At 34.7% G+C, this 12,320-nt stretch overlaps 1 long non-coding RNA gene across 2 annotated transcripts; it reads right to left on the reverse strand.

The window, feature by feature from the left end:
• Positions 1–697: 697 nt before the first annotated feature.
• Positions 698–6,142, reverse strand: LOC127720734 (uncharacterized). Of its 2 annotated transcripts, none has more exons than XR_007990970.1 (3): positions 5,939–6,142; positions 1,651–1,727; positions 698–939 (listed from the first exon to the last, which is right to left on the reverse strand). It is a non-coding gene; the product is annotated as an uncharacterized LOC127720734 (long non-coding RNA). The 2 variants fall into 2 exon arrangements; XR_007990971.1 differs by lacking the exon at positions 5,939–6,142 and adding an exon at positions 5,654–5,745.
• Between the last annotated feature and the right edge of the window lie 6,178 nt (positions 6,143–12,320).

The raw sequence follows: 12,320 nt of genomic DNA on the forward strand, positions 1-12,320 counted from the left end.
GCATCATTTGGTCTCTATTGGATAGTAGTCACATTGGCAATCATCTTCTTATTTTCCATAGACTCTTGGTATTTTATTACTTGTTAGGTCTTAAGGGCCATGTGAGCTTTATAAGCATTTCTTATCGTTTATCTATCCAATCAGATGGAAAACATAGCCACTAGATTGTGATTAACCGATCTACTGAGGTTTTCTAGATGTTATTAACTCTGGTTAAGCCTATTATTTTCTCTACCAATTACACCCATACTGTTTACTTAAACACTTAAAGACCGAAAGAACCTGAATGACAGATTTTATATCTATATATCCATTATCGACCAAATAATTCAAATGTGAGGAATAACAAAAGCTCCATGAACGGAGTGTGTGTGTGTATGTGTGCGTGCCTGTTTGTGTGTGTGTGTGTTTTTTTGGTTGTTTTTTTTGGGGGGGGGGGGGGGGGGGGTATTACAATTACCTTGTCCGTACAAGCTAGCGCATTCGCTCTTATATAGTAAACAGCGTTGAAAGTGAAACGTCTTAAATAGCCCACAATAATTTTGACTTTATGTGATTGCATGGTTGGTTCATTCCTTATTCAAATCAAAATCGTGTTTTCAGCCCTCATTGCTTAAAGGAATCCAGCTCAATTTTGGATCCGAATGACCTCGTCATACAAAAGATTAAGAGTTAGATTATAGCACAACTAACGAAAAAGTAGAAAATATTTAATGGCACAATGTCAGTTAACATCAAGTTCAACAAGTTGTCCGTTTAATATAGTAACAACAGGAAATTCACTTTCGGGATTCCTCGGAACTTGAGGGGGACAGTCAATACAACCGCAACACTGATAGGTGAATCTGAGAGGATCGAAAGGTAAACCCGGAATCCTTCGGATTTGTAAATGATGTTGACAGCAACTCATAATACATTGGCATGGTCCTTCTAATGGCTCTGTTGACAAGAAGGAAAAAAAACCATGAATGTTCAAAATTGAATTTATACAGTCAATATTCCTATACATTTGTATCGTGGAAAAAACATCTACAGTTACATCTGGTTTTGTGTTTTATGAACAGAACACAATGTCAAATAGCATTAACTTTTCCAACATTTACTAAATTACAGTTTCATCAAATTTCTTATAAAGCGTTTATAATATATAATTATAATTTATTTCGCGGGATTTAATTTCATTCTAATTTAAAATTTTATTTCATGAATTGCTTTGGCGCATCAACGTCATGCCAAAACACGATGTCATACATTAGTAAGAAAGAAAAATGTCAAACTGAAGCTTTATTCCGTTACTTGTATGTAGGTGTTGTTTTATTCTCGATTTTATTGTATTAAATGTAATCGAACATCTGTTGAGTTCAGCAAGTCGAAATGGCGGCTCACTCTTTAGTTTTAACATAAACATAAATATTTAGGATTTGACGGTAAAATTGTAGTAATAAAAAAAAATGTACATAAATATTGCATTTGAATAGGACACTGACCAATTATCTAGGAGAGTATGGGTTTTAAATAAATTGTTTGATTCTAAATTATTTAAAAAGATTTAGTTTCAGAAAGAAAGAAAAAAGAAAATTTTGTTTCCATTTACAAAAAAGTCAATGGTCGGTGTCTTACGATTTATCGTAAAAAAATCCTGTATCTTACCAGTTTCGCCTAGAGGAAGAATTGCTTGTGTCGCCACCATTCCAACGAGAGTCCACAAAATAATAAGCTGATGCATACTAAAATAAAACGTATACAATATTGTATGTGGATGAAATGAAATAAAATGAAATTTGTGCAACCTTATGTATTATATATTTAGTACAAAGTCTGGGGGAGTTTTGACAAATCAGTGACTTATTTTAGTGCTAATCAAACAACTCAGAATAAATATAGCTTAATTAATTATAAAACTAAAAACGTATTATTTTCTTTTTGATGCAAGTTAGTGGCCTCAGGAAAAAATTATATCTGAAAATAGTTTTTTTTGCTTAAAGAAATGAGCCGAAAAAGAATAGTTGTTTCATCACATTCTGATGAGAATAAGGCGTTTTCACATGTTCTCGATATGCATAATGGGAAGGTTGGTAATGTAAAGCGATTTAGCTCTCATTTTCAAAGTGTATAGTATGTAGAATTTTCCTTTCAAATTACTTTTATGAACCTTTTCCTAATTTTATTCTAAACTTCAGTTGATTGCCAATTAGACAACTATCCACCAGAGTTCAAATGATGAAGATAAGAGCATTTATAGGTCACTGGACGGCCTTCAACAATGAGAACTAGAGCTGTCCGCATAGCTGGACTAATACCCCCGTACTTGCATTTTATTTGCTGCTCTAAAATTCAGTATTGGGGCAATGACATTTTGCGATATTTGGTTTTCAGCCTTTCATTTTATATAAGCATTGCCTCTGAGTTAGATTGACACATGGTTACTGATAGGTTAATCTGGAAAAAAATATATTGACCCAGGAACAAATTCAGAAATTAAAGGTCAAGGTCAATGTCAGTACTATGCTTCTGCATACACATTTTTGTCTATCTAGGTGCTACAATACAAAGTTATGCACCAACAACAAATCAGACAATGTTTTACTATCAAAGGGGTCAAAGGTCAAATTCAAGGTCAGAAAGACCTTACTTTGATTTATGACCCCCCACCCCCCACCCCCCCAAAAAAAAAATCCCATGGTGTACCAGCATAAGTTTGGTCAACCTTAGTTTTATGGTACAAAAGTTATGTGCAGGACACAATTGAGACATTGAGGCAAGGTTTAACTATCAAAGGGGTCAAGTTCAGAGTGACCTGATTTTGGTATATGACACCCCCCCCCTTTCCCCCATGCCCATGATGCAACTGCTTACCAAGTTTTGTTAACTTAAGTTTAACGGTACAAAAGTTTCAAGCCAGATACGAAGTGTACAAGGTTTTCCTATCATAGGACTCAAAGGTAAAATTCAAGGTAAGAGTTACCTGACTATGATATATGATATATGATATATGACACCCCCATCCCATGAGGTATCAGCCTACCAAGTTTGTTCAACCTAAGGTCTATGGTACAAGTTATGTGTAGGACAAAAATCAAACACGATTTAACTATCATAGGGATCAAAGTCAGGGTCGGAGTGACCTGACTTTAGTATGTGACACATCCCCATCCAATGCATACTATTAAGTTTGGTTATCCGAAGTTAAACAATACAAAAGTTATGAGCGGATACAAATTGTACAAGGTTATACTATCATAGGGGTCAAAGGTCACATCCAATGATTTATCAGCATACCAAGTTTGGTCAACGTAAGTTCTGTGGTACAAATTCTGTGTAGGACACAAATTAGACATGGTTAACTATCATAGGGATCGAAAGTCAAAGTCAAGGTCATATATAGTGAAAGTTTGGTTATAAGTTAAATGGTACAAAAGTTTTTGAGCTGGACACAAATTGAAAGTTTTTACTATCATAGGGGTCAAAGGTCAAAGTCAAGGTCAGAGTTACCTGACTTTTGTATATATATGACACATCCCACCGTAGCCCATGATGCAAAAGTTATGCACCTGACGCGAAGCAGACAGACATTGTGATTCATAAATACCCCTAAGGGGGTAAAAAGACATACCGTACAGTCAGCTATAAAGGTGCCCGACATGAAAAATGTTTCAAACGAGAAAACTACCGGCCTAATTTATACAATACAATTTACGAAAAACAAAAATGGCAGATATGAACGAACGACAACCACTGAATTACAGGCATATAAAGAATGGCGTCTTTACACTTAGTCCATTGGATGTGTACTTATTGATAATTAAGTCTCAGATACATGATTTTTTTTAATTAATTGCTATTAGCTTTGATCTGGATTTTAGTAACTGTGAGATCTGTACTTTGTGTCTTTAGTGTTTTTGTTAATTGTTTTTGTACTTTGTGTCGAGCTGATGAGTCAAGGCTTTCTCAAATGATTTTTATAGTTAGTTATTATGTGGTGATGTTACACCACTGTCCTGTTTCCTATGTTATGGGGAGGGTTTGGTGACCGCACACGTGTTTATCCCCGCCACATTCTGTATGTCCATGTCCATAATGTCCATGTCCCAAGTCAGGAGCCTGTAACTCGGTGGTTGTCGTTTGTTGCTGTATATCATATTTCTTTTATGTTTATTATTTTGTACGTGAATCAGGTCGTTAGTTTTCTCGTTTAAATTGTTTTACATTTGGCATAGCGGGTACTTTTATCGCTTGCTATGCGGTATTGGTTTAGCTCATTGTTGAAGGACGTTCCCCGGTGGCCTATAGTTGTTATATGACTTTTACGTCATTTTGTCTCTGGTGGAGAGTTCTCTCATTGGCAATCATACTAAAATCTTTCTATTTCAAAAACTCAAGCTTATGAAGCCGTAACTCTAAACAAATTCTGATCGATATCGTTATTAGGTTGATTGTAAGAGAATATATAAATAAGATGTGGTATGAGTGCCAAAGAGACAACTCTCCATCCAAGTCATAATGTATAAAAAGTTAACAATTATAGGTCAAAGTACGGCCTTCAACAGGGATCCTTGGCTCACACCGAACAGCAAGCTATAAAGGGCCCCAAAATGACTAGTGTAAAACAATTCAAACAGGAAAACCAACGGTCTAATCTATATAAAAAACGAAAAACGAGAAACACCTATGAATCACACCAACAAACGACAACCACTGAATAACAGGCTCCTGACTTAGGAAAGGTGCATAAAAATGCAGCGGTATTAACAGGCACCAACCTTCATCCTAACCTGAGACAGTAGTGTAACATTACAACGTAAAAAGACACACTATAAAATATCAATTGAAATTGCTTAACTGGATCAAAAAGACATTTAAAAAAAAAACAAGTAAACATACACTGAACGAATAAGTTTGACCTATGACACAATATAAATACAATATTAAAACGTGGGTGCCTATATAACATAGACGTTACAGGTAGTAATAAAAAAGATGTAGGAAGAGTGTAAATAAGACAACTCTTACCTTGGACAAAATGGCGTTAAATAAAACAACGTACACAGGTAAATTCTAATATAATAATTTTGTTGTTAGGAGTACGGAAGTAAACATTTTTTTACAAAATTAATAAGTTTATTGGTCCGAGTACGCCCACTTCCGAGTTCGTTGCATTTCCGTCAAAAACATTGCTTTTACAGCCGGACAGCAAATCTCATAATGGCGTCGATTTTATTATTCTGGTCACGTGGTTTTCAGTTAAAAAAATGACAATTTTTAGCAACGGCAATGACGCCACGAAATCGACGGCGTAAAGATATTTTATGAATGTATCATGCTTAACCAAATATATCATTTGATACGGCAGTTTTCAAACATTCGTGCGCTTTGGGGCACCGTCACTTCCTTCCCATGTTGAGCGGTTGAAACAATATGATGCTATATTGCAGGAATTTTTCGGCAAATTAAATTCTTATAATTGATATTCAGCACTGCTGTCATTAGGGCATTGTGATTAAGAACCTACGGAACAACAATTATTTCTGGTTTATCCTGCATAATGACGATCACGAAGGCGCTTGATGAACTTTAAATAGTGCAGGGATACAGGTGGTCCCTAGCTCTATCTGGTAAAAGACGTCATAAAGGCGCGCATAATTGACGAACTTACCCGATGAAGGACATAACTCAAAAGTGGTCTATTAGCCAAAGTTAGACTAAGGGATATGTTCTGTCTGCTGCAGTCGCACTACTGCCATTCGTACTCTTCTGCGATGCAGGTATCCAAGCAAGAAGACTTTGTGATGAAAGCTAGAAGTTTCACAATATTTAACATTTTACTTTATATGGTTTTTGTGTATTCCTAGTGGTAAAACAGATTATTATAAGATCTTAGATAAGATATTCAATCAATAAATCAATGATATTTTTTTTATCTAAACGTAATAAAACTTACCTTGATATATTTTTCACCTGAAATGTCACATAAACGATCTCGTATCCGCCGGCAGTTTATGAAACTGTGAAACTTGTTGTTTTCTCTTTATACATAGTGTTAAATAATTCGGTTGAACATTTCCTACTATTTCTTCAAAATATTTTGTTATAAACATTTATAACGTGACAAAAATAAGGTTAAACATTTACTCTAACTGTTGTCCTTTCCATGTAAATTTTCGTGTATATGATTTTATTTATTATCGAGATGATGCGGTTTGCTCCGCCTTTGTGTGGTATTTGGCTGAAAGGATGAGAATTACCATTCTGACACATTTTTTTAATTAAAATACCTTTGCAAAAATAGTTTGCAACATTAATAGAATTACGAAAAACATCAAGATCTTTATAAAAAAAAATACAAAAATTATTTTACGGTTCTTCTTTCAAAAATTTTTCATATTAATATATATATTCTAGATAAATTGCATGTGCAGAGTAAAATAAAAAAAAATCACAAATATGAATTTGCCCTCACAATTATATATGAGGGTAGTAATGGGGGTACCTTCATGACGAATAACGGTAAAAATTCTTGCCAAATGAAGTGAACGGTAATTTTTGGTGCATGACGATAAAATGCACACTTTCTTTTAGACGATAAAAAAAATCGACTGATTTTGACGAATCACGTTAATTTTTTTCCAAAAATAACGGTAACGATAATTATTTGAGACCTCTGACGAATCACGATAAGGATATTTTTACGAATCGCGGTAAAATTTTAACCAATTTGACGCTAATTGAAGCCGAAAATGACCGTTTGACGCCTGACGGTAAAGGGCATTTCTACCCTCATATATCGTGGCACATTAGTTTCCCCCATCATATTTGACGTAGGTCCTTTCATTATACTCTCTGGTCGTCCGGCTTCCCGTACACAATGACCACATGCATGGTGTAAATGGTTTGTCTGTCACATTTCTCTTCTAGCTTATAAATGGTGCACTCTCTGAGGGTGCACTCTTTCTGCGTATATAACCTTTTTATATATATCCTGAAGATGCGGATAGAATTTAGATTTTTTCGATTTTTATACCAATTGTTCTTATAGTTGAACTCTTGTCGATTTAGGGAAAATTTCCAATATAACATGTATGTAGGAGACAGGAATTGTCTATTAAACATCTCTTATAAATCTTATTATATGTCGGTTTAAAGTTTATTAGAGCTTATGTTATGTCCTTGTTTGTACACTATGCCGACTCTAAATAAAGCTTATTTATTATTATTTATTAAGATACAAGATACTTTATTGCGCCAATCACAGCGCCCATTACTGAGCAGATGATCATATCATTTATTAACATACAAGATACTTTATTGTGTCAATCACAGCGCCCATTACTGAGCAGAATACCGGTAATCACCGTTATTACAAACCAATGTACTATACAATATTTTGACCTAAATAAAATAACAAATTAATTGGTAATTAATGATTTGTATGATTGTAATATCCCATTGTAGAACCTTTTTAATTGGTAAAACATTTTCCATATAGGATACTATAATATGTGTGTCTGCTTTGTTATCTCCTATCACAGTTTACAAACGGAAAGACGCCAAGCAATTTTACAGCTTACTAACAGGTTCATGTAGAAAATATTTTTATGTTCCTTACGAAGTCGAAGGGGACTTTAGGTTTGTCTGTCTGTCTGTCTGTCTGTCTGTCCATCCGCCAGTCCGGCAAATCAGTTTTCCACACTTTTTTTCTTCGTGTTGAAAGGTATTGATTTTTCATGACAAGTTACAGATCAAGTTTGAATTTTGTTCCGGTCTGATGATTTTGTGCATAGTTTTGATCCTTTGACTTAGAAAATTCACTCAAATAATTAGTTTTCCACACTTTTTTTCGTCATGCTTGAAGATATTGATTTGATAATTGGTATATAGTTTTATCATGATAAGTAACAGATCAAGTTCGAATTTTGTTCCGGTCTAATGATTTTGTGCAGAGTTATGGTCCTTGGACTTAGAAAATTCAATCAGATAATCAGTTTTCCGCACTTTTTTCGTCATGCTTGAATATATTGATTTGATAATTGGTATATAGTTTTATCATGACAAGTTACAGATCAAGTTTGAATTTTGATCCGGTCTTATGATTTTGTGCAGAGTTATGGTCCTTACACTCAGAAAATTCACTTGAATAATCAGTTTTCTGCACTTTTTTTCGTCATGCTAGAAGATATTGACTTGATATTTGTTAAATTGTTTACAGAATGACAATTTATAGATCAAGTTAGCATTTTGTTCCAGTACAATGAATTTTAAACCGGTAGGGGACTATGTATTGCCATGCAATACTCTCAGAATGCTTGTTCACATTTTTTTCTAATTAAGTAAAATTCAACGTAGATATATATATATGTGTATATCGTTTGTTCATCTTATTCCCCGAGCCGTTGTATCTTGTAAATAGGTTATAATATTCTAAAGGTGGCCATTGGGGTACATTTTCCCTTATTTTATATTTTATATACAATTACCAATTAATCTAAAAACCTATTTTACCGTAAGAATCCAGTGTATACACATCTTCTTTCAGCTATAAATTGCATATTTTAACTCGACATTGATTGACACTGATAAAGTCATCTCTAAATGTCTAAAATGCTTTGTTGTTGGGTATATAAATGCGGTAACAGTCCTTCAAACATAACCAAACATTCTGGTATTTTTTTAGAAAAGCATGGTCCATGGTCTATTTTAGAGACTGTCATACAAGTGGGACGTTAAGTTAGCTAGTATGCAAACCAGGTTTAACCTATATTTTCTTCGGAAAAAACCTTGTACCAAGTCAGGAATATGTCAGTTGTTTTCCACTCGTTCCTCAAGTTGATAGCGTATGCTTTTGTCAGTTTTTATAGACTCACCCTTTTTGAATTTTTGAATATAGCTCGGAGTTTGATATTTTTGTTATACTTTTTTATCGTTGAAATTCGACTTTGAGCTAGTTTTCAGACTGACAGTAACTGCGTGTTTTCTTGAGCCAATACTTTGTTTCGTTTCGTTTAAATAATATCAATCTTATTTGAATATATCATTACATAACAATTATATTGCGTATGTATGAAATAAATAACTGGGATCCAGAAACAGCAAAACTTCCTTTACAAACGGTTTCCCAGTGTACAAGTAGTTTTCTTACGTGGTCTCCCAGTGTAAAGGTCGTGTTCTAACGTGGTCTCCCAATGTACAAGTAGTGTTCTTAAGTGTCTCCCCAGTGTACAGGTAGTGTTCTTACGTGTCTCCCAGTGTACAAGTAGTGTTCTTACGTGGTCTCCCAGTGTACAAGTAGTGTTCTTATGTGGTCTCCCAATGTACAAGTAGTGTTCTTACGTGGTCTCCCAGTGTACAAGCAGTGTTCTTATGTGGTCTCTCAGTGTACAAGTAGTGTTCTTACGTGTCTCCCCAGTGTACAAGTAGTGTTCTTACGTGTCTCCCCAGTGTACCAGTAGTGTTCTTACGTGGTGAAAACATAAATTGTGGTATGCTCTGTATCAATTGCAGAAGTGTGAAAAATTGGACGGATAATCAGGAAAATACTAAATAACCATATACATATGGTGTAGTGTGTACAAGAGAGGCGAAAGATACCAAAGGGACATTCAAGCTCATAAGTCGAAAATAAACTGGCAACGCCATGGCATAAAAAGAAAAAGACAAACAGACAAACAGACAAACAACAGTACATAAAACACAACATAGAAAACTAAAGACTGAGCAACACGAACCCCACCAAAAGCTCGGGGGGGGGGGGGGATCTCAGGTGCTCCGGAAGGGTAAGCATATCCTGCTCCACATGTGACACCCGTCGTGTTGCTCATGTAAGTACAAACTCGGTGATAAGACTAATTCGGTAGGTCACATTTGGTGAAAAGGGGACGGGATTGTAGTTACGACAATTGGAACATATCCGCTGTCATCTGTGAAACGGATATTCCATAACAGTCAAAAACCAACTCGTTATGGCGTCCATAAAATTAACGGAGTGATGATTTCAACTTCACCGCTTATAACTCTTGGTTTAATAGCTTCCTTGTGAGCTGCAACCCTCTATCAAGGAAATCATGATAGAAGATACAAGGCCTCGAACAGTGTGAAATACGAAGTCTTTTGGTAGTTGTTGTTTGTGCTTAGTACAAATGTGACTGGCATGTCTGTTGTGAGATGTTGTTTGTGCTTAGTACCAATCTGAATGGCATGTCTGTTGTTAGTTGTTTGTGCCTAGTATCAACCTGAATGGCATGTCTATTGTTAGTTGTTGTTTGTGCTTATAGTACAAAATCTGAATGGCATGTCTATAGTTAATTGTTGTTTGTGCTAAGTACCAATGTGAACGGCATGTCTGCTGTTAGTAGTTGTTTGTGCTCAGTACCAATCTGAATGGCATGTCTTTTTTAAGTTGTTGTTTGTGCTTACCAATGTTAACGGCATGTCTGTTGTAAGTTGTTGTTTGTGTTCAGTACCAATGTGAATGACATGTCTGTTGTTAGTTGTTGTTTATGCTCAGAACCAATCTGAATGGTTTGTCTGTTATTAGTTGTTGTTTGTGCTCAGTACCAATCTGAATGGCATGTCTGTTGTTAGTTGTTGTTTATGCTCAGTACCAATCTGAATGGCATGTCTTATGTTAGTTGTTGTTTATGCTCAGAACCAATCTGAATGGTTTGTCTGTTGTGAGTTGTTGTGTGTGTTCAGTACCAATGTGAATGGCATGTCTGTTGTTAGTTGTTTTTTGTGCTTAGTACCTATATGAATGGCATGAATGTTGTTAGTTGTTGTTTGTGCTTAGTCCTATATGAATGGCTGTTAAATTGGCTTGCACTTTTCAAAAAGAAGAAAATTTTGCTGGTTTATATTACTTTTGAAAGTTTTTTTTTATTTGTTGACTTGGCTTTATTTTTATTTTTATGCATGTTTATTTTTTTTTTCAAGATGAGAAAATTGATTTATGTGGTCTTAATTGTGTTTAAGAGTGTTGTTTTGTTTGATTTTGCGTGGGTTCTTGTTATTGTTTTTGCTTGTAATGTTTAAATGTATAAAAAAGGAGATTTGATTGTAAATAAAAAGGACAACTATGAGTTCCTTTAAAGGAGTATAGCCAGTTACCTCATTAAACGGCCTTGTAAAGGTGCAATTTCATAACTTCAATTATTTGAGTAAATTTAATAGATATAAGAAGATGTGGTATGAGTGCCAATGAGACAACTCTCCATCCAAGTCAAAATTTATAAAAGTAAACCATTATAGGTCACAGTACGGTCTTCAACACGGAGCCTTGGCTCACACCGAACAGTAAGCTATAAAGGGCCCCAAAAAATTACTAGTGTAAAACCATTCAAACGAGAAAACCAACGGTCTAATCTATATAAAAAACGAGAAACGAGAAACACTTATGAACCACATCAACAAACGACAACTACTGAACATCAGATTCCTGACTTAGGACAGGTGCAAACAAATGCAGCGGGTTTAAACGTTTTAATGGTACCAAACCTTCACCCTTTTTCTGAAACAATAGTGTAACATCACAACATAGAAAGACACACTATAAAATATCAACTGAAATAGCTTAACTCAATCAAAGGACATATTAACACCAATGAACATACACTGAACAAATAAATTTGACCTATGACACAATGTAAATACAAAATAAATAAACTAAGGGAAGAATAATAAAAGTAACATGTTATATCGGTAAGAAATGTTAAACAATTAAAGAAAAACAATATGCTCGAACAAAAATACCATCCATTTGCAATAACTTTAAACACAGGTAAATGAAAATAATTTTGTTGTTAGGTATACCTGTACAGTACCAATAGAGAAAAGAAATATTAATGTCTGTATTTTGAAAGTATAATAAGAAAAATTGTATATCTGCTTTATATATTATAAATATATTATCCTGAAATAGGAATATGTTTTAGTCTATTTTTCTTGAAATGCGTCACGTTTTTCGACCTTTTTCATGATTTCACATCACGGTGGCGCCATCCCTCACCCAATGGTGGTTGAAAAGAAAATAATATGGTATATAAAGAATATTTCTCAAGAAAAAAACTATTTGTATTTATCAACTGCATATAAACGTCGTGGTAACCAATACTGGTTTTAATACAACGGGGTGAAGGCGCCATCGATCTATTGACGATTTGAGAGAGCATATGTACAGCTATTTACGCTTGTTGCGCCCACAACAGTGTCTTCTAGATGGTTTCAGCCTATTATTGTGGACATAAAGAATGAATTTGAACGATGTTTGTGTTTTACTTGTGGGAATATCAAACACTTTGAATTGTTCCTCACTTGTTTTTTGACAATGTTTG

The sequence above is a fragment of the Mytilus californianus genome, unplaced genomic scaffold (genome assembly GCF_021869535.1).
Source record: "Mytilus californianus isolate M0D057914Y unplaced genomic scaffold, xbMytCali1.0.p SCAF_11, whole genome shotgun sequence".
Lineage (NCBI taxonomy): Eukaryota > Metazoa > Mollusca > Bivalvia > Mytilida > Mytilidae > Mytilus > Mytilus californianus.